The sequence below is a fragment of the Mus caroli genome, chromosome 4 (genome assembly GCF_900094665.2).
Source record: "Mus caroli chromosome 4, CAROLI_EIJ_v1.1, whole genome shotgun sequence".
NCBI classification, from domain to species: Eukaryota; Metazoa; Chordata; class Mammalia; order Rodentia; family Muridae; genus Mus; species Mus caroli.
Genome location: NC_034573.1, coordinates 131,249,053 through 131,253,408, shown reverse-complemented (window position 1 = coordinate 131,253,408; position 4,356 = coordinate 131,249,053).

Below are 4,356 nucleotides of genomic sequence, written 5' to 3'. Positions count from 1 at the left end.
CTCCTCCTCCTCCTCCTCCTCCTTCTTCTTCTTCTTCTTCTTCTTCTTCTTCTCTCTCTCTCTCTCTCTCTTTCTCTCTCTCTCTCTGCCTTTAACTCCCCTCCCCAGGCCCTGAATAAACTCTATTCTATACTCTACCTTCATGTGTGTGGCTGGTCCCTAAGGGGGAAGAGGGAAGAGATGGCGCAGCATTGGCCCACTGAGGCACCCTATACCTGATTGCACCTCCATAGAACATATCCCCTGCTCCCTTTATCTTTGTTTGTTTGTTTTCTTTTTTGAGACAGGGTTTCTCTGTGTACTCACTTTGTAGACCTGGCTGACCTCGAACTCAGAAATCCACCTGCCTCTGCCTCCCGAGTGCTGCGATTAAAGGCGTGTGCCACCACCCCCAGCTTCTCTTTATCACTTCACTTTGTGTGAAGACAGACATGTGAGCTTCCCTGAGGGTAGGAGGGAAGGTAGGCAGAGGGCAGATTCCCTCTGCTGGGATAGCTAAAGAATGCGGAAACAACCAAAAGCAAGGGAGTGGGGTTGGTGCAGGTGAGGAACAGAAGGTGCTGGGCCAGAGGTCAGTCTGTGGTCACAGGACGTGAACCTTAGCTGCCCCCGCCCCCATGTGACTTGTTTGTTTCCCTCAATTGTCAGTGCACACAGAGCAGCCTGCACAGGCCAGCCCTTAGTAAGTATGTGTGGAATGAATGCATCCGCCCGCCCTGGGGAATTTGGAGAGAGGTGACTTACAAACTGGAACCCAGAGAGTCATGTGGAAATTGGTGATGGCCCGCGCACACAGCCCTTCTGGAAACTCTAATTGTCTTCTTCCAGACCAGATCAATCAATGTCTGTAAGAGTGCTAGAGAGGGCTGAAGAGGTGGCTCAGGAGCCAAAAGCAACGGCTGCTCTTCTGGAGGACCTGGGTTCGATTCTCAGCACCCACATGGCAGCTCACGCCTGTCTGTAAGTCCCGTTCCAGGAGAGCAGATGTTTCTTAGGCATGATGCATACCTTTAACTACAGCATTCCAGGAGGCTGAGGCAGGAGGATCACTCCAAGTTCGAAGCCAGTTTCAGACCAGCTAGGATTACATATCTAGACCTGGTCTTGAAAGAGAGGGAGCCAGCTCCGTGGCAGCTCTATGGCACGCAGCAGAGTGTCACCCCTCTCTGTTGTGAAGAAGTGACACACCAGAAGAGGGTGTCAGGTCTCATTACAGATGGTCATGAGCCATCATGTAGTTGCTGGGAATTGAACTCAGGACCTCTGGAAGAACAGTCAGTGCTTTTAACTGCTGAGCCATCTCTCCAGCCCCATAAACCTATTTTTTTATTCTATTTATTTAGGCCTCTTACACATCTGCTACTGAGCCACACCCTCAGACCCCCAAATTATATGATACATATGCATACATGCACACACACACGCATATGTCATATGCACATCTATAGTTTATTTGTGGGTATGTATGTAAATAGGCCTGCCGTGGCATGCAGATAAAGGTCAGAGGTCAAGTTTTCGGAAGTGAGCTCTCTCCTTCAAGTTTTATGTGGGTCTCAGGGACAGGATTCAGGGTGTGGGGCTTGTGTGGCAACTGCTTTTACCCATGAGTCACCTGGAGCACAGCCCTCTTGTCTGCTGTGACACAATCTCCTGATGTTGCCCCAGCCTGGACAGGCTGTAAGGCTGACCTGGAATTCATTAGGTATAACTGACTGAGCTCAAAGGTGCGGTGAGCCTCCTTCAGCTACTTTCCCTGGGTTACCCCGCTCCTTATGGGAGGCTTTGGTGATAGCCCTATACAACAGCTACATCCCCGGGCCACCCTACTCCAGGATTCTGAGTCTGTTACTCCTGCAGGTTGTTACCTGACTTCCACGGGCCGACACTTCCTCATCCACACACCTGTGTGCACACACAAAAACCATTCTTTTTTTTTTTTTTTTAAAGATTTATTTATTTATTATATGTAAGTACACTGTAGCTGTCTTCAGACACTCCAGAAGAGGGAGCCAGATCTCGTTACGGATGGTTGTGAGCCACCATGTGTTGCTGGGATTTGAACTCCGGACCTTCGGAAGAGCAGTCGGGTGCTCTTACCCACTGAGCCATCTCACCAGCCCCCCATTCTTTTTTTTTTAAAGATTTATTTATTTCTTATATGTAAGTACACTGTAGCTGTCTTCAGACACTCCAGAAGAGGGCGCCAGATCTCGTTACAGATGGTTGTGAGGCACCATGTGGTTGCTGGGATTTGAACTCCTGACCTTCGGAAGAGCAGTCGGGTGCTCTTACCCACTGAGCCATCTCACCAGCCCCCTCTTTTTTTTTTTTTTAAGGTTTATTTATTGATTGATTTCATGTATATGAGTACACTGTGGCTGTCTTCAGACACACCAGAAGAGGGCATCAGATCCCCTTACAGATGGTTGTGAGGCACCATGTGGTTGGTGGGAATTAAGCTCAGGGTCTTAGGAAGAGCAATCAGTGCTCTTAACTGCTGAGTCATCTCTCCAGCCCACAAAAACAATTCTTGAGACAGGGTTTCTCTGTGTAGCCCTGACTGTCCTGGAACTCAGTCTATAAACCAGGCTGGCCTCAAACTCACAGAGATCTGCCTGTCTCTGCCTCCCGAGTGCTGGGTTCAAAGGTGTGTGCCATCACTGCTCATCTTAAAATATAATTTTGTAAAAGCCAGGAGGACTGGAGAGATGGCTCACCAGTTAGGAGAGCGTGTGTTGCTCCTGCAGGGGACCTTGGTTTGTTTCTTAACACCCACCATGAGGGCTCACTGCCATCTGTGACAGCAGTTCCAGAGGATATGACATACTCTTCTCTTCTGAGCAAGCCACATGTGGTACCCAGACACGCACGTAAGCAAAACACTCAAATGCAGAAAATAAATAAACACACACACTTGCTCTGTAGACCAGGCTGACCGAGAACTCTCAAGTCCTCCCAAGTGCTGGGATCAAAGGTGTGTGCCATCAAGAAAAGCCAGAAGCTTGTCTGATTCTGGGCCTTCTTCCTCCAGTGATAATGTATGTAGCAGTCAAGTTTATCTAACTCGATTTGTGTGCCCGACAAGTCCCACTTGTACACCCACCCAAGAGCTATCTGGATTTGTGAATGAAAGACACACACACACACTCCAGTTGATGTTAAATATGCCTTGACTGGGTCAAAGGCTGGGCAATTCTAATCCTCCCCACAGGTAGCACACATTACCCTCTGGTCCTCCCAGCTTAATGGCCTCTAATTCCATATTTTATCTTTGCTGCCCTGGCTCCTTCTGGGCAGCCCTTCCGGGCCCATTTCTTCTCTCCTACATTCCAGATGATTTTCCTTCTGCAGTTCTAAATCTAATCCATCTCCCTCCTTCCTTTCTCCCAATGCCTAGCCTGTGAAAATCTAAAGGTCTCGCCTCATTCTACCTGCCTGGACATTGGCGGTTGGCTCTTTATTGATTGATCAAAAACCAATTGGGAACAAGGACCTTCAGCGTTTGGACACACAGATTACCAATTTTGGGGGCCCGGATTACTTCAAAGCATTAGATCCAATCCCCAACACATGTGTTCACCTCCCGGTGTGTGTGGTTTGTCTCTGAAGGCCCAGATTTTTATGGTCACTCATAACAGAGTCAAAGTCTGAGAAAGAGAAGGCTAAGATATGCCCTCTGAGCCTTCAGGGGAAATAAGGGCAAAGTTTCAAGTCCTTTTTTTTTTTTTTTTCCCCGAGACAGGGTTTCTCTGTATAGCCCTGGCTGTCTTGGAACTCACTTTATAAGCCAGGCTGGCCTCGAACTCAGAAATCCGCCTGCCTCTGCTTCCCAAGTGTTGGGATTAAAGGCATGCACCACCACCACCCGGCTCAAGTCCTATTTTTTGTATATTGGTGTTTGGACTGTACGTGTGTCAGTATGGCGGTTGTTGGATCCCTTTGCAACCCCATTGGACTACATAGTGTCTTCTGCCAGGTAAGGACATGTGCAGCTACAAGGGAGGGGGGCATGGAGGGCGTCTTGTCTAGAAGGAATTAATAAATACAAGCTCATAGGGAAGTGCCTCTAAATTAGGGTTAGTAAGCCCTAGAGTGCCTCCATTCTAGAAGGTATTGTGTGTGTGTGTGTGTGTGTGTGTGTAAAGAATAGTGGACTAGAGACATGGCTCAGTGGGCTGCTCTTCCAGAGGACCCCAGTTCAATTCCCAGCACCGACATAGCAGCTCATATCCTGTTTCCAAGGGACCTGACACCCTCCTACTGAGATATACACAGTCAAAACACCAATACATAAAATACAAATAAATTAATCTTTAAAAATGAACCAAAGAAGGCCGGCTGCGATGACAGCTCTTA